The sequence below is a fragment of the Thermobia domestica genome, chromosome 1 (assembly GCF_964235325.1).
Source record: "Thermobia domestica chromosome 1, izTheDome1.hap1.1, whole genome shotgun sequence".
In the NCBI taxonomy this organism is placed as follows: Eukaryota; Metazoa; Arthropoda; class Insecta; order Zygentoma; family Lepismatidae; genus Thermobia; species Thermobia domestica.
This window is the reverse complement of record NC_137454.1, coordinates 367,567,945-367,587,636: the sequence shown is the minus strand read 5'-3', so window position 1 is coordinate 367,587,636 and position 19,692 is coordinate 367,567,945. Positions and strand designations below refer to the sequence as shown.

The 19,692-nt window shown below is 32.0% G+C and overlaps 1 protein-coding gene across 1 annotated transcript in view; it reads right to left on the bottom strand.

Annotated features, from left to right (window-relative positions):
• Positions 1-10,130: 10,130 nt before the first annotated feature.
• Positions 10,131-19,692, bottom strand: part of Toll-6 (Toll-like receptor 6) — a 299,093-nt gene continuing 289,531 nt past the window's right edge. The window contains exon 2 of the mRNA XM_081730775.1: positions 10,131-17,541. The gene's annotated coding sequence lies outside the window, so the exon portion shown is untranslated. The remainder of the gene's footprint in view (positions 17,542-19,692) is intronic.

The window sequence follows — 19,692 nt, the reverse complement described above, 5'->3', positions numbered from 1 at the left end:
TTCAAATCCGTCATTTTGAATCAGACAAAAGTTTTAAACAAAAGGCATAACATTGACACCTTATTAATAGCAAATTTTACCATAAATTCAATGGTATAACCATTTTTGCTTTATCATTAACCAGCATTTGTTATCGCATAAACAAATTGCTACTTTAAGGAAAGATGACCGAAGTGGAATTGAGTCATAATTGAATTTGGGTCTTTCTTCCAGAAAAGTCCTCAATTAGTACAATCAATATGTAGTTCAGAAAAGAGTGCATGACTTGCACAAATGCTCTGCTCACAGTGAGCACACCTGACAAACGCAATCGAGTTACACTTGACACATTTGTCGCAGTGGCGTAGGGAAGGGGGCCCGGAGGGGCCGCCCCCCCAAAGAGGTCCGACAATGTACTTCGTTACTTTGATGTTTGTATTTTTTAATATATTTTTATGTTTATATATTTTTTTATTTGTAATTTTTCCATAAGTACCTATAACAGCACTTGCCCCCCCCCAAACACACATCCTGGCTACGCTACTGATTTGTCGTAAACAATTCCGTCAAAGCAGTAGCCGTAAGGAGCGATCCATTTAATTTTGTGCTAGTTAATGATAAAGCAAAAATGGTTATACCGTTGGAGTTATGGTAAAATTTGCTATTAATAAGGTGTCACTGTTATGCGTTTTGTTTAAAATTTTTGTCTGATTCAAAATGGCGGATTTGAACATGGCCACCATCAAGGCAACTCTTACCATGGACCTAATATTTATTCACTTGCTTTTTATTTAATTATTATCATTAACAAAAATTTACAAGGTGGGATAAAGGACTAATACATATGCGGCAATAATATTTAATTTCCCTGTAACTTTTTACCAATTGCGCGTATATCAAAATTAACGTCACCATTGTTCTTCTGATTAAATTTGCGCCTTAAATCATGTATTACATGACCCTATTCCTATTTTAAAAACTTTAACCTTATTCAAAATGGCGGATTTCAAGATGGCCGCCGTCAGGTATACGCTTACTATATGACTTCCCCCTAGTCCTAATATGTACCCATATATTTGTTATTCATCTTTTGTCGTTACAAGAGGTCTTACAGAGCTTTTACCTCCAACTGTATGAAGACTATTCTGTACTTCCATGTAATGTTCTGGTAGCTGTATCTCCTAAACCCCTGGAGCTTCGCACCTACAACTTCACTGAAATACTGACCACATTTAGTACTACTTTCTCATATGTGTCTCAGTCAGCAATTCGATTCACCCAAACGTAAGGTTTACTGGTGAGTAAAGCCTCTTCCAAAGTTTATAACAGGAAGATTGGAAAGCTCTCTAGGGTCATATAAAAAGTCTCCGCGGGTTTTTGGTACATTGTTGAACAAATAAAATCTTTATTGAAAATCAATTTTAATCAAGTACCTATCGACCATTATTATCTACGACCTTTTGCCATTATTCGGGTAGCTTCATAATCCCATCGGTGTAGAACTTCTGTGGTTTATCGTCGAAAATATTGGCCAAGTGATTTTCAGCGGTGCTTCGGTCGGCAAATTTTTACCATCAAGAGAGTTTTGCGGAGACCGAAACAAATGGCAGTCAGACGGTAAAAGGTTCGGGTAGTACAATGAATGCATCAAAACTTCGTGCCCAAGTTCCGTCAATTTGTTCCGAGTCATTAAAGATGTGTGTGGCCACCCGTCATGATAGAACACAACGCCCTTTCTGTTGGCCAATTCTGGTCGCTTTTTCTTAATTGTTTCATTCAAACGATTGAATTGTGCACAGTATAGAACCTAATTGATGGTTTCGTCAGTTTGCAGCAGCTCATAATGGACAATTCCCTTCCAATTTCACCAAACACTCAACCTTTATGCCAACAATACAGGCTTTGAAGTCGTTTGTGGAGGGCCATCATGACAACGTGCAGCCCCACATATCTTTGATGACTCGGAACAAATTGACAGAACTTGATTGGGAAGTTTTGATGCATCTACCGTATAGCGCGGACCTTGCACTGTCTGCAAAAAAGTTGGCCGACCAAAGCTCCACTGAAAATCACCTGGCCAAGTATTTGGGAAATAAACCACAGAAGTTCTACATCGATGGGACTATGAAGCTACCCGAAAAATGGCAAAAGGTCATAGATAATAATGGTCAATATGTACTTGATTAAAATTGGTTTTTAATGAAGAATTTTTTTGTTCAAAAATGTACCAAAAAACCGCGGAGATTTTTTATATGACCTAATATATTTCATGCCTTAGATGACAAGACGTTAATTGTAATTCCATGAACGAGTTTCAGGCTATCGATTTTGTTGTAGTATTTCATGTTAAAGTGTTGGAGGGTTTATGTCATGTACATTTTCTTTCGCTCTTGTAATATTTCACATTAAAGTGCTGTAGGTTTTATGTCATATATATTTTTTCACTCTTGTAGTATTTCACATTAAAGTGCTGTAGATTTTATGTCATATATATTTTCTTTCGCTCTTGTAGTATTTCACATTAAAGTGTTGCAGGTTTTATGTCATATATATTTTTTTCACTCTTGTAGTATTTCACATTAAAGTGCTGTAGGTTTTATGTCATATATATTTTCTTTCGCTCTTGTAGTATTTCACATTAAAGTGCTGGAGGTTTTATGTCATATATATTTTTTTCAATCTTGTAGTATTTCACATTAAAGTGCTGTAGGTTTTATGTCATATATATTTTCTTTCGCTCTTGTAGTATTTCACATTAAAGTGCTGTAGGTTTTATTTCATATATATTTTTTCACTCTTGTAGTATTTCACATTAAAGTGCTGTAGGTTTTATGTCATATATATTTTCTTTCGCTCTTGCAGTAATTCACATTAAATTGCTATAGGTTTTATGTCATATATATATATATATTTTTCATTCTTGTAGTATTTCATATTAAAGTGCTGTAGGTTTTATGTTATATATACTTTCTTTCGCTCTTGTTGTAGTATTTCACATTAAAGTGCTGTAGGTTTTATATCATGTATATTTTCTTTCGTAATATTATACCTGATCTCTTTGTTTAATCTCTTACATACCACCAGTGTGAAATTATATTTTTAGTTTTACGTTTCATGATTATGCCCTTTAGACTAAAAAAAACGAATGTTTAACCAAAGTGAATTATTATGTAAGAATTGGAAGAAACAAGACAACTCCAAGAAAACCTATAGACATGATGTATACCACAAAGTTCACTTGGCATTTATATTATTATGTATGTTACTATATATATAGTGGCGGATCCAGGATATGATCAAGCGAGGGGCTAAACCATAATTTCCGCTTTATCCAATGTATACCTGAGCGTCAAGGGGGGCTATAGCACCTATAGCTTCCCCCTTGGATCCCCCTATATATATATATATGCTCACCACATTGTTGTACCTATCTATCTAAAGTTAGTTAATATTTAGACAAGTATAAGAGAAAAGACTACACTGAAACTTTTGCACTCTCACAGACAGTGATTGTTATTCATGTAACTTATATTTGGGAAAATCATTAAGATGTCTCTGGACTCTGACCAGGGGCGCACCGACGGAGATCGGGTCCGGACATTCGGAATTTCCTAACTCAACATACATTTGTGCATTTTCTCAATAAAATTCTTTACTTGTTTAACAGGAAAATGATTGATGTAGCATAAAAATTTGATCTTTCACTTCATCTGTACTCTATTTTTTTTATAAAAACAATCTAGTTCTATATATATATATATATATATATATATATATATATATATATATATATATATATATATATACTGTATATATATATTTTTTACTGAAAATGTAAATGGAAGTATTTTACAATAACTTATAGTCTTTTCGGGTGCAGAGTACTCGTTCAATACTACATCCTACCAACAAAAATTTTTGCGCACCTTTCACTGGCATTCCAAAACTGAGTACCACCTTGCCCTATGTTAACTATATATATATATATACAAACGGAAAACCACTAAAACCACTTACCTGTCTGATACTGAAGATCGAAAATATATATAGGCCTATCGTCTAAGTAAAAGAATTACGTGTGATTACTCAGAATATTCTTTGTTATTTTTACTTAATGTAAAATTATCTTGTAATTTTGTTATTTTTACGTAATGAAAGAATTGTGTGGCTCAGGTGAGGAAGTAATGGTAAGGACATTTCCTTTTTAACTTTTCACTAAATTGAAAAAAAAGAAAGTTCAACATTCCGAAGCAATGCAACATACCAAGTAAGCCTCCCCTACCATGTACAGGTACATTTCCGAACTTTTAACTACTTACATACTGTTCTGTGAGCCGATCCTAATCCATTTCACCTAATAACGCACTTCGATGGAGGTGGCGCTTATCGTTAACTTCCTCCGAACCGCGCAATTATGGGAACATGTAGCTAATTAAGATGTGAAAAGCGATCAAAACATGTGTACTTAACTGCAATTGCAACGAATAAATCAATAAAAAGTATTCAATAAAAGTGTACTTTAAGGTCCGCACTCACATTTTGACATTTCATTGCTGTAGAGATTTGTGACGTTTGTTTAACTTTCCTTCCTGTAGAAAGGTCATAACAAAACTATTATATCACATCTCAAACATGACAAGGTAAAGGTTCAGATCTAGAACCTAACATTTTTTCACGTTAAAAAAATTACATCGAATTAAAATTCAATCATGTTAATCATAATTACTGTTAGAGGCTCAAATAATCACAATATGTTTATGACATACGAATGTTTACATAAGAAAGATACAACGTATGTAGCTTTCAGTATAGAGAGAGAAATTCAAAATTTTGGCAACACAATTGTAGACTGAAAATGAAATTCGTGCTAAGTGCCAAAAATGGATAAGTTCGGTTTAGTGTCGAAATCTGAGCTATGTGCCTAACACTGCTGGGTTAAAATCAGGCTATCTAGTAGGCCTATTCATTGTGGAAGTAGTTCAAACAAACTTCAGAAGAATGCGCTTGGGCCTATGTGCCATCAATTCTGAAGTAAAAATCTGAGCATTTTACTCAATATTTTTATTTTGACACTTAGTATGGAGTCTGTAGTCAGTTTACAATTGAAGAGTGTCCAATTCCAAAAAAAAAGCCTAAGTCAAAAAAGAAAGTTTTTCAGTTTTTGTGTGTGTTTCCATTATTCTATTTCAGTGAAAGAAAAATAATCTACGTAAAAGAAAATTGTAATTACCTACTTTTTGTAAGATAACGGTGAAATTATCATCTATAGCAAAAGTTTGGTAAGTGCTTTTAGGCATGAGTCAGAAAATAACTTCACAGAATACCGTTGACTAAGGTCATTTTGGAAAACAACACTGTTTTTTTTTCTTTTTCCTATAATGAATTTGATTTATGGAGTTTTTGGCATGAAACACTGTTCAATATATGGAAATGCTGAAGTAGAACTTAATAGAACCAATATCTCAAAATTGACAAAAATTGACTTAGGCTGTTTTTGGAATCTATCTTTTCAATTGATGAAAAGAGTGTGTGATACAGATAAAATACTTAAACATCAAAGTGTATTCACACAGTAAATGATCAGGTTGTATTTTGTCCTGTAAGTTTTATCACAAAACCATTTTATTCTCGTTTGTACTCCAAATACTAAAGCAATCAAATTAAATAAGGCCATTTACTCTAAATCGTTCTCAAATATTATTTTTCTTTTCCCTCGAATATAATAACAATTAACTTGTCTATATCAACATCCGTTTCTGGAACACCACGTCTATTGCGTCAAATATTTTACGTTGTACTAAATACGTTGCACTAAATATGTTGCTGTTGTTGTTGATAACTGTGCATACCTTCATTACCATTATTATCAAATAAACAAATACTGCTCTTTCTACATTTTAATAAGCTGCACTTTATTTTATCAATTAGTTCCAAAAATTGTGAAACAAAGTAATAAGAATGAAAAGTAAGTTCGTCATTAGTGTTCCAGGGCCCCTTAAGTTTGAGATTTACATACATAGGTACGGGTGTTCTGAAAATGAAGCCCACAGACTAACAGCACCACTCTACAAGTCAAAAATAAAGCGAAAACTATGTATAATTATATACTTTTATAGTACGGTAGGTATAATGTCGTTGACTTCCCGCGGAAAGTTGTAGTGACGTTTATGAGGAGTGGTCAGCTTGGTTACTCGTGGCTCGCTGAGCGCAGTACACGGTTGCTGGTGATTGGCTACCCTCTTACTACACCCTCAGTGACGAGCAGGTTCAAGCGCGAGAAGCGAACGACGTTATACCTTCTGGACTATAGGGTCCTCGTCTGGAGAGGCGAATTGCACTATGTGCCTACGTCGCAGATAACGAACCATAGAATAGATCTACCAACCCATTAAATAATTACATCGATTCTTTCCAGATGCCAGTTAAAAGTCAATGTACGTTGACACTGACGCCATCTATTAGCATAACAATCGATGTAACTACTTGATGGATTCGCAGAGCAATGTTAATGGTTCTAAGTTAACTTACGGCGTTGCCACATTCTGAAATTTTTGATTCCCCATAGCGGTTGCAGGAGATCCCCGAGAGTATACCATTATGTACCATTTTCTCTTTATTTTGACATGAATAATAGAGCTCTATTGTCTGTGGGCGCCATTTTGTTTTAAAACACTCGATATTTATCTGTATATTTAATCAAAAAGACAATAGTATGCTAGGGAAAATCATGACTATACTTATATCGAAAAATCCTTGTCCCTCTTCTCCAAGCAAAATCTGAAATGATGTTACTGATGAGAAGTTAATGTACCTACGAGTTTAATTATACGAGCGTTTTTATTATATTTTATGATCAATCCAATGACACTGCAATCCCAAAATTCGAAACATATATAGTCTTTAAACGCTAAGCTGACCACCATTTTCTTTTTAATTTTAGTGAATAACTCAAAGATAATTAAATGCTTCAAAACTTTAACAAATGAGTCCGATAGTATCTGCAAAATGTTATTATAGGAACTAATAATTGCTTTCATGACTTTTTGTATTTTGTATACATTTGGGTAACAAACAATTATTATAATAGCGTCATAAACTAAGTACTCAAATTTCTGGTCTATGGAAAAAAAGTTTGCAAACAGGATTTTAGAGATATTATCTGCCTCACTTTCTAAATTTTTCATAACCTTCATCGACTTTGTAATACTCCTTTAAAAAATTGGGGGGAAACAGGGCAGGGCAGATCAGAAAGTTGTGTTGTGCAGTGTACCCTGTGTGTATATGTAACATTTTACGTGATTTATCGTTGACGAAATATTCTCTGGACGTACATACATACAGACACAGTCAATACGGAAGTGGTAGGTCTGCACCCAAATCTGGTCGTATCTGGTTTCACGTTAGACATTTCAGACATTCATCTAGTGTGCTTGCCATTGTGTATATTTATGCTTGCAGGATTGGTTTATGAAGTCTCACAAGCATGTATATTCCCCTGTGTGTGCTGCAGCCCATATATTTGGTTCAATATTCATGAAGTGCCTGACATTTAACATGCAATACCTAGCAAACGGTACAAGATACGATAAACCTCACAACATCAGTGAATTTCCGAGAAAATTGTACATGAATTTGATATGTCAGTTGCACCTATTTCCATTTGACAAAACGAAAGTTGGATCTAATATGGCGGATCTAAGATAGCGGCCGGGGTAACATGTATCAGAGTAGGTTGGTCCAAATTCTTTTGCATATGCTCACATTCATATCCAGTTACATCTAAAGAAAAACTAAAAGCAATTTTGTGTCCAAGCGTTATAGTAATTTATGATTGAATCCGAATATATCAAGACTCATAAACATGAAAATTCCCTGTATGGGCCGCTAAAATTAGTACAGTACACATTGGGCGGAGGAAAAATTTTGCATTTGAATCAATTTTACACTAATCCCGAGGGCTACTTCACGAATCTACCTTGTCAGACGGACCTACAAATCAAGATAAGATATTACCACAATTTATAACTATGAAAATAAAAGGACTGTTTATTTCAAGGAGCACTAGTAATAATTGTAAAAAACTTTAGTCGAAGAAGTAACTATAAATTTATTATTTTTTTCAATATTTTACAGATCATTATAATAACATAATACACTGTGGTTACGAATGAACCACATAATAATAATAATATTAAAATGAATGACTAGGAATGGTGGTCACTTTCTCTCTTTGCGAAATGTTTGTTTACATATGTTTTTTCGTTCATCAAATGTTTTCGGAGAGATGAACAAGTGGGTGCGTTCATCTATTGTAATATACAGAGATATACACAATAATAATAATGATCATAATAACAATAATAATTATAATAATAATAAATTCAAAATCACCATCATCATCATCACAATATTTTTTTTTTGAGAAATGGAGAAAAAGGAAAAAAAATCACTGACATCTCCTTGTTTAAGAACTTTTTTGAGGGGGAACTTACATAAAAAAATTACAACTTGAATCAAGGAATTGTACGTACACACATATACACATTTAGATAATAATAATAATGATAATAATTTTAAGGACTCAATATTTCGATGTCTTTAGTTTTTAATAAGGAAACGTTTTTTTTTAATCCTGCATAGAATAACGTAACATCAGTATTGTTTCATTTAATTATAATGTAATATCTTTTTTATCTTTTTCAAAAAGAACTAATGAATACCACAGAAATATGTGTCAAACTCACTTACTGCATATTTATATTATATATATATATATATATATGTACACAATACATTTACACTAGTAATAGCTAATATTAGAATTTGATACAATACATGAATTTTCTTTTTTTTATTATTCGTAAATTGATAGTAATTTTTACCCTGTTTAAGAATGTATGCTTTGATGTACAAAAAATATGACTTGTGATTTTTTTCTTTTTCACTTTAAGAGGCTCTATCACGACGAAATTAAAATACCGCTAATTTTACAGTAATTACGGGATATCTTCAAATAGATAAAAGAATCGAAAAGTGGAACAAGAGTGCCCTAGACAATATTATTTTACATGAGATACCGTTATCATGACTCACTTATCAGCTTTGATTTGCAGCCATTTAGAAAATCGACATTTATTTTCACATTTATAAATGGCTGCAAGCGGAAAGCTACTAGGTGACTCGTGACAACGGTACCTCATGTAAAATAATATTGTCTAGGGAGCTCTTGTTCCACATTTCGATTATCATTCATCTATTTGAAGATATCCCATAATTACTGTAAAATTAGTGGTATTTTAATTTCACAGGGGTTAGGCCTCTTAAGTAAAGCAAATTATAATAAATAACAGCTCGTCATAGAAGGTTTCTTGTTCATAAACATAAGGAAAGTTAATTTTATCTTCTAATAGTTAGTGACATGAAGAAACGTGTGATGATATGAAACACGAAAAATAGGCCTATTTTTATCGTCTTACACTGGCTTCTAAGTCACACTGAAAATTAGTATTTTTGTTTTTAAAAATTTAGCCATTATAATAAATTTCTATATTTTCTTTTTACGATTAACACACAGTATTCATAAAAGAATGGTAGAATTTTGTAACGGAATAAATATTGTTTATATCTAACGACAATATAAAAAGAAACTATTTTTTTTCTAAAGACATGTTATCAATAGTTCGTTTGCGCATATTGTAGAGCCATGTTAATATAGATTACAAAAGATAAACTGTTGCCTTTACTTATGGCCACCTCATTTAATGAATCATTTCCTTTTTTTTTTCGATTTGTTAGACAAATGAGAGTTCTGCCATTATCTGCATCTCTGCATGAAATTCATGGCCGGTTAATACATACAATCCAGATCATAAGATCAGTCATGCCCTGTGTATAGCAAGAATTTTGTTATGTGCCTGTATGCCGACAATACACGTCGTGCTAACTACAGCAGCAGATAAGATGTACTATGGATAACTTATAGCAGGAATTCTATCATAATGTAGATGTGCGCCGGTAACACACGCACTGAAAGCATACAGCGTCCCTAGTCGCGTATAATACAAATTCTATTATATTTTGGTATGTGCGCTAAGTGGCATTAAAATATTATGTTTAACGCATTCCAAAACTGCTACCATCTGTTCTTCATAATGGCACAAACCACATCTGTGTACTGTAGAAAATAATTATCTTTATTCCGTTATGAAACACCACCATTTTATATGAATAGCCTGCATTGGTGATATGTGAAATAAATAACAGTATACTAATACTTAGGTATAAGTTAGACAAAAGGATACCGGTACATACGAAATACATATATACATCTTCCAGAAGATAGTACTCAAATTCAATACATAGTTCAGGATCAATTAGAAAAAAATATATAACTTATAGTATATTATTTTATAATTCTGAACATCATAGTACAGAGTACATATAAATTAACTGCCTCAGTTTTGAGAAGAGTAGCATTTTTCCACTTAGATTGTTCTATATATGCTTAACAAATCACACTTGTTTCGTTCTGACCTAAATTCGTACTTTGATCTTTCGGTTTTCTGATAATAATAAACAAACTTGTATATGTAGTACAGAATACCATAATTTAATACAATACAAACTTCATTGTTACTTGCTTGACAAAATTATATCAGCAATATTTTATTATCTGTGTTCCATTAAATTGTATTATTCTGTATTATACACGAATTATTATTATTATTACTGTTATTCGTGTTAAATCAAAAATGTAAAGCACGAATATGTTATTAATAACAATTATGGTTATAACAATATTGTCCAGAAGAAGATACGTACAAAAAAGTAATGAATTGCGCAAAATTCTTTGAATAATACGGTAAAGGTTTTATCATAATATAGTTTGAACTTATAATATTCGAACAAATCAGCATACTTAATTATGAAAATTAAAAAAAAAAAACCACCAAAAATCATGAAAAGACTTTAGATAACAGATTAATTAATCACAACTTCTCTACCAGAGAATAACCAAAGATCTCTTCACTTACTAAATTGATATGTATAAGATATTCATTTTTTAAAAAATAAATTAAGATGTATCCTTAAAAATAACAGAATTAGAAACACTGTACTAGCATAATGTGATTTTTGCTTGTCAATGGTTCTACTCCATTGCACGATCTTCAATAACAAAAAGTTACGTTATGGCAGGTGTGTTCAGTTTGTTCTGTCAACAATACCATAGAAAGAAGCATTTACTAATGATTAAACAGGACCAAATAATTTTGTTTTAATATTAATTAAAGCAAAATATTTGACTATACCAGTCAGATTCGAGCTTGTATGTTTGATCAACAAATACTCAAAAGAAACGTTTTAGAATCATCAAGTTGTGACAATGAACCAGACCAAAATTAATTGAAAACTGTCTTACTATATTTATTACATTGTCATGTAACTTGTCTAAACATTTTTACTGATTTGCATTAGAAAAAAACAAACATGTAACTAACTTTTAAAAGCATGGATAGCATTTCAATTAATAATTAACAGAAATTACTATTATTTGTGTACATATCCTCTCAGAACAGCGAAAAAAAAATTTTGAAACACTTTTGAAAGTTGATTTCTGTGTTCGTTGCAATTTTTATAATATATATTTCATAATGATTAAACAATTTCCAATTCTCTTTTGCATATTGTTAATAGTTTAATAAACTTTAAAAGATACCACAAAATAAAATAAATTAGAATTAAAAATAGAATATCACATTTACTCCTTGTAATTTCTTGTAATGTGTCCAAAATATTTCCAATATAGGCCTATCTCATTGTAAATAGATTTATACAGTCTATATTGAATCCCTTAACTGGCATCTTCTTTTCAATGAATGTTTATATTATCAGTTCATACGTCGTAATCTTTGCGAGAACTAAATAAAATATCTAAGAGAAGATGATGAAACATTTTAGGATTTGTGAAACAAATAATTATATGAATTTCTATTATTAATTACGTCTTTCAAAAAAACTATTCTTCAAATCATCATCTCTAAAATATTCACTATAGGCTAATTTTAATTATTTAGCCTTATTCCCTGTGCTTCTAACCGACATACTGTTTTATCTTCAGAGTTAGAATAATATTTTTAAAAATTAGATTAACAATTGTTCTAGAATACTTGTATTAATCTCAAGATGAAACCAGTAAGTTGATTTCGAAAAGTAAGGAATTTAACAAAAAGCACATCATGGATTGACAATTGAAAATATTACAATTTGTATATTTATCAAACTCTTGCTTTAGAACAAATATTAATCATATAGCTATAACTTAGAATATTTTTATACATTTTTTTTTAAAAAATACGGTAAAGTACATAGCAATTTCAAAACCTAAACTTCGTAGTTCTCTAGAATTCGGAAAAATACTATCTTGAAGCAGCGATTAACGTTTTTATGCGTGAAACATTGTTTATCATTGTGAAATTAAACCAACTCTCATATGACATAAAATTGAGATAATATTTTCTCGGAATAAAAAATATCTTTTAAAATTTAGTATTTTGTTTCTGAAATACTTTTCTGGGTACCACATTTCTTTAAAAAATGTTCTCCTGTTAATTTGAAAATAAAAAAAAATTAAGTTTTTTTAAAGGGAGAATCTACAATAGGACTCAACGCATCAATTCTATTGAAACTTTTCTTTTCTTCTAATATTCTTCTGATGTAAATTCAGTTAAAGAGATTCAATATAAACAAATTTATCTATATTAACAGTTTACTTTATGTATAACATAAAATGTGCATTTTTTTCAACTAAGAACTTTTTCTTAAAGCACTAAAATAATGAGTATTTACACACTATTAGTGTTACCGTTATATTAAAACAAGTACTGTATCTAGGCAACACAGAAAAAAAATTATCAGAATTTTATAGCATTAGATTCAACAAGGAAGGACTAGCAGGTACAAAAAAGGATAACGTGTATTTTGCGAGGCGTTAAACAATTATTAAAAAATTATATGTATAATTTAATCTTTTTCCTATTTTTAAAAGGTTATTCGTCAGTAGAAATTGATGTGAGGATTCATATTTCATTTTTCAATAATATTTTTTTTACACCTTATCACAACCTTCTGTTCTAATTTTTGTTGTATATATATGATACCTGTTTCTGAACTTGGACTGAATGCAAAAGAATGACCACCACTAAATTGTATGTGTACCGATTATCCTCTACTTACACAGTAATTTCCAGAAAAAAATGTTTGCAAGTGTACAAATACAATACGACTGTATGGTATCAGAATACAAACTACTACTAATATTAGTATGTTTGTACGAGAGCAGAGTTACCGAACAGTACAGGTGTAATTAACCATCTTAGATTAGATTAGGTTAAGACAAAATCAGTATTTTCATCTGCACCAATACATCTATTGATGCGTATAATATTAAAATTAATTTTATTCTACTCTACTCTACCCTAAGATAAAGTAAAAGTTATTATATTACGTGCCACTTTACATCGCCGAGATTTCATTCTTTGCCGATAACATATATGCGCTCCTTTTTAACTGAGTATAAGAAACATGTGAAAGCTAGTACAATACAAAAAAAATAGTTACGCAATACATCGCGTATCGTTTAATAAGACAGGAGTGCATTTTCTTAAAAAATAGTCCCTAAACCAATAATGGACAAACTACGACTTGCGGACCAGATACAGTACCTCGAATGTTTTATGTGGCCTGTGACCTGATTCCTAATCTGACGAATGGAAAGAAGAATTACAGAAAATAAATAATTCTGGATTATTTTGCTCCTTCTTTCTGCCTTTTGTGTTAACTTGGTGATCAGAAATCAATTTATTTACTTTAGTCACGACATTGAAATCCTAACATTTGACAGTAAGTCACTGTTATTTATAATACATTATATTGGCTCGCCTAGTTTGTTTTCCTTTTTCTTTGACAACTTTTGAAAAAGTTTCCCTATCACTACCGTACTATAAATGGTCAAAGTGTGTAATGTTGGATTGAGGCAAACAAGCTTTGCTCCTGACAAAATTCATTACATCATCTCATATCTAACAATGACGTAGGCACACACTGACTCTTGAAATCCCTTCCTAGATTTTAAAATATTTCCCTGAATTCAGCACAGAACCCACATTATGTTGCTTTAACTATTGATAAACATTGTACCGTAAACTAGCACTGATACCGTCATATATGATATTCTGCTTTGAAGAGAAGAAAATATTCACTCTGCTGAATTATAAACTGATGTCTGAAAATACAGTATTTACAGATATAAATTAATACGGTAAAGGTTAGGTCTCTACACTAGACTTTCTTGTAACACGATTCATGGTGTACCTCTTGAACCCAACCTAGGCACAATTTGTAATCTAATCAAAGGGATTTTTATTAGTATGATGCTAATGGGCATTAGTACGTCTGTCCGTTAAGACGGACGAAAACTCTTGAACCAAAAAGAGTTCTTAAATGGGTAGCTAGAGCGGTTACCTCTTCGGAGATTGTTAATGCAGCCAATCCGTTAAAATCTTAACGATTAAGGGTGATTATCAATGTTTAATTTTCTATTATTGAAGCACAGATGTATAATTATAGAATATTAGAATTTCCACATTGCACCGATAAATGGTAGGAAACGTTCTTAAGATTTTTACCCTTACCAGACGAAATTGGAACTTCTGGGCATGATTGATTATTACTTTTTTTTACTGTTTTCAACAGAGTTTATTATTTATTTAATAGAATATGATGATCTAATAAGAACGGAATGTGAAAACTTTGTATGTATTGGTTTTTCGTTTTACTACAAAAAAATTATAACATTTTATTGGTATTCACAAAAATACAGAAGCAAGTTGGTATGCTAAGAAACTCCACCACGACGAAATTAACATACCGCTAATTTTACAGTAATTATGTGATATATTCAAATAGATAAAAGATAATCAAAAAGTGGAACAAGGGGTTACTAGACAATATTATTTTAAATCAGATCCGTTATCACGATTCACTTATCTGCTTTCAATTTCCAGCCATTTAGAAAATCGACATTTATTTTTGTGTTTTTAAATGGCTGTAAACAGAAAGCTATTACGTGACTCATGATAACGTCATCTTATGCAAAATAATATTGTTCAGCGCACTCTTGTTCCACATTTCGACTATCTTTGATCTACTTGAAGATATCAAGCAATTACTATAAAATTAGTGGTAGTTTAATTTCGCAGTGATTAAGCCTCTTAATTCATGTGTTTCTATTAAACAAGGAGAGGCAAGCGATATTTTTTTTATTTAAAAAATACCTTTTCAATTTTAATATTAATATTATCGGAAACATATAACTTATTGATGTGTAATATCAAAACTCAATAACGTGCCTCATATTAGCGTTCAAATATGTTCTTTTAAATATAAGTTGCTTTGGCAGGTACTCCTAATTAAAACTTCTCGTTTCAAACTTTCAAAAACATTGTTAGTTTATGTATTACACGATTGTTACATGCTATATAAGCAGAGGACGATCGGTAGACTATAAATTTGTTTGTTTCTTTTCAGAACTAATACAAATTTGCTTCAATTAAGCTCACATCAATTATAGTCAAATACGAAAACAAAAATATATATTTTTAGTCAGTTTCATATAAAATTCACAGAAAAAAAGCGATACATTTTTTGTGTCTAAGAATTAAAATCAATGCATTCATCCATACAAGTATTCATATTTTTCAATTCACTTACACACACGCTGAATTCTTATTTATCTCCCAAACCAAAAGGAAAAATAAAATAAATACACATAATTTGTTTGGAAGATTTAAAAAAAAAGTTTTTGACGGGAAAATTTTACATCTATTATAAATAATGAATTTTGTATCTTTTTTAAAATTTTATTTCAATGTGTTCTCTCAAACATGCTCAATGCATACACGCACTTATATTACAAATCTTTTAACAAGAAAAGAATCCATTCAAAGAATTTTTGAAAATGTATTTCTTTATTTTTTAAAAATTATCATTTATGTATTTTTATTTCAGGGAGGGGTATAAATGGGTGTGTGGGAGAAACTGCATAATATTTATTTACAACACTAAAAACTATATAAATTGATGATGACGATGCTTTACTTTTTGTTTATTATTTAGAACTTTTTTTTGGAAAATTCTTTCGTTTTTTAACGTTTCACACATATACTCAGTTTATTATTTTTGTTGCTTTGATCTGTGTACATGATGCATACACATGTGTTTTTATGTGTGTGTGTTAACAAGCCAAGAATGTACAGAGGGTATCTTACTTTTTTTTTTCCTCTTTAATACTCGTCTTTGTTGTCCATGCATAATGATCTCTTTAAGTTGTGCTTTCGTTTTCTTTTCTTTTCTTTCAACAACTAAAAAAAAAGTACGGAGAAAAAGAGAGAGAGAAGATTTTTTTTTTTGAAAAAAGTTAACACCTGCAACATTCACTACATCATCTTGCTAGAGTACCGCCCACTACATGCCACAAATCGCTAGCGGCTTTCATTATACACTCTTTCCATCTTGTTATCGGCAATATACTGACTGATGCAGTTCCACCAAGGTAACGGGGCTTCTCTTTACGCTGGAAGAAAGAACGACCGGCACGCTCGTTTACAGGTTTTCCTCGCCTTAATATTTCTTGTTGTTTTTCTTATTAATATTTTTTTTTTGTTTTACAATCCTCTTCAAACAACAACAAAAAATCAGTCTTCACTTTATGTTTTCACTACCATCACAAATATATTAGTTTAGTCGATTTTTGTATGTGTGCCCTTGTACACATTTTGTAAAAAAAATCTAAACGTTTTCTCACGCCTTGCTCATGACGATATAAACAAATATTGTTTTCGTTAATTTTTGCCCCTTTTCGTTTCATTTTTCTTTCATATCATAACAACACACACATTTGAAATGGACCCACCAATTTTTTTGTTCTTTTAATTTCGTGTTTTGTGATGCTAAGGATTTGACGTAAACAAAAAAAAATGATGACTTACTGATTCTACCGACTTACTCTCTTGTTGTAATTTGTTGGAAAAATGGTCGATCACACCACTATACACACTTACACACAATTTAAAAAGCAATCATGCCCCATTATAAATACAGCAAGAAAAATCTGCCAAGTCAACTCGGTCCACCATTGGTAACGTTTCTCTTTTACTTATATTTTGAACCGTGTACTTACTTCAGTCTTTTTTCTTTATTTTACTTCTGACCGTCCTTTTTTTAAAAATTCAATTCGTAATCTTAATGTCCATTTCCTTTCTTGTTCTTTACGGTTATCCTTTTTTCTTCTTCCATTTTGCTCGCGATGTAAAGAGTCGAGGGCACCCACCAAATTCCCGCTTTTTTCTTTCTCTCTCTCCCAATCTGATTTCACTTCACTTCACTTCATTGCTGCAACTTCCATTCTTGACCGTTGGCGGCGTGCCGATCGCTCACCCAGACATGGCGCCCCTTAATAATATGGTTTGAGCCTTGGTCGGCCGGTCACGTGATGGATTTTTGAGCCTGCAAAAGAAGAAAAATCAAAGGATCAGAAAAGGAAGAAAGAAAAGATGAAAAGATGAATATAAATATACACAGCAGGGGACAATAATAAATATGATTGAAAACAAATAATATAATATTTCTTTCTTTTTCTTTTCTTCTTGTCTTTCTTATACACACTTACTAGATTTTTCTTTCTGGTAAAAATCATCTGGTAACAAAAGGAAAATTGGAACTAACTCCAGTAAAAATTTCACGTTTTACTAACTTAACTATAACATATAATGCATGAAAATGTTTCAAATATAAGTAATGATAGATACACCTTTAATTATACAAAAATAAAAAGGTTGGTAATATCGACTATACAATAATATTTATAATTATTACAGTAACTCACATTATATTTTATTTAATATATTAATAACTAAACAGAAAATATAGTATTCACCATGTGAAAAAAACTTGTGATAAATAATATATTAATAAGTAGACAGAGAATATGGTATTCAGAATAATATTTACGTTCCATTATTTATTAAATTTAAAATGAAGCATAATTTGCAAAAATAGCATAGCTCTATATATATATATTCTGCGTCTACTTATTCTCCGACCATATTCTCTGTCTACGGGATACGGACAAAACCTCGCGGCCGAAACATCGCCGCCCAAAATCTCGCCGGCCAAAACCTCGCGGGACAAAATCTTGCCGGGCCAAAACCTCGCCGCCCAAAACCTCGAGTGGCCAAAACTTCGCGGGACAAAATCTCGCCGGACCAAAACCTCGCCGCCCAAAACCTCGCGGGACAAAATCTCGCCGGACCAAAACCTCTGTATATATATATCCTCCTCCCCCTCCCTTTTGTTGTGCCGACAAAGTGAAATTATAAAAGACATCCTAGGCTCGAACCTCATCTATGTTGAAAATTTGATTGAGATCGGTAGTATGGCTCAAGAGGTATAATGTAACAAACATAGTCATTTAATTTATATATATATAGATTTCCAAAGCATGCATTAGAATTTTTCTTGTCATTATTTTAATGTAATTATGTGTTATTACTAAATATATACATATAGTAATATATAGAACATTCTATATTGAAGAAATCGTCATGAAGAAGTTTTATCGTGACGACATTTCTTCCCAGGCGACACTACGTCACGCTTAATTTAGACCAGGCGAGATTCTGTGTCGTGAGATCATTACAACGAGGTTTTGGTCAGGCGAGTTTTTGGGTATGGCGATATTTTGGGGCGCGAGGTTTTGGCAAGGAGAGGTTTTGGGAGGCGAGGTTTTGGCCAGGCGAGGTTTTGGCCCTGCGAGATTTTGGCCCGCGACGTTTTGGGTGGCGAGGTTTTGTCCAGGCGAGATTTTGTCCCGCGAGGTTTTGGGCGGCGAGGTTTTGGCCAGGCGAGGTTTCGGCCCGGCGAGGTTTTGGGAGGCGAGGTTTTGACCAGGCGAGGTTTTGGTCCGCGCGGTTGTCGCCGCGAGGTTTTGTACCCAAACTCTGTCTACTTATTAATATTTTATTCGTCACAAGTTTTTTTTTCACATGGTGAATACTACATTTTCTGTCTATCACAAGTTTCTTTCACATGGTGAATATCATATATTCTGTCTACTTATTAATATTTTTTTCAAGTTTCTTTCACACGAATAAACTGAAATTAAATGTTTATCAACACATAAACTGAAATTTTTGTGACAGCAAAGTAAGTTAGTTATATAAGAACAAGCCACAATAATAACAAAACAATGCTTAAGAACAGGGGCGCACTCACGAGGGGTTCACCGGGTCCGGACACTCCCCCCCAAAAAAAGAACTTCTTAACTCAACATACATTTATAGTTTCTCAATAAAAGTATACTTGTTTAACAGGGAAATGATTGATGTAGCATGAAAATTTGATCTTACACTTCATCTCTATTCTTTCTCTTATGAAAACAATTTAGTTCTATCTTTTCTCCTACAAATATTGATGGAAGTATTTTACAATTATTTTGGGTTCAGAATGATACTCGTTCAATGCTACATAGACGTAGTGACTTGTAGTATTGGACTCCCCCCCCCCCCAAAGCTTTGACACTCCATAACAAAACTTTCTGCGTGTGCGCTTGCTTAAAAATGAAAATCTAGTAGTCTATATAACTTTTAGTATCTTCAT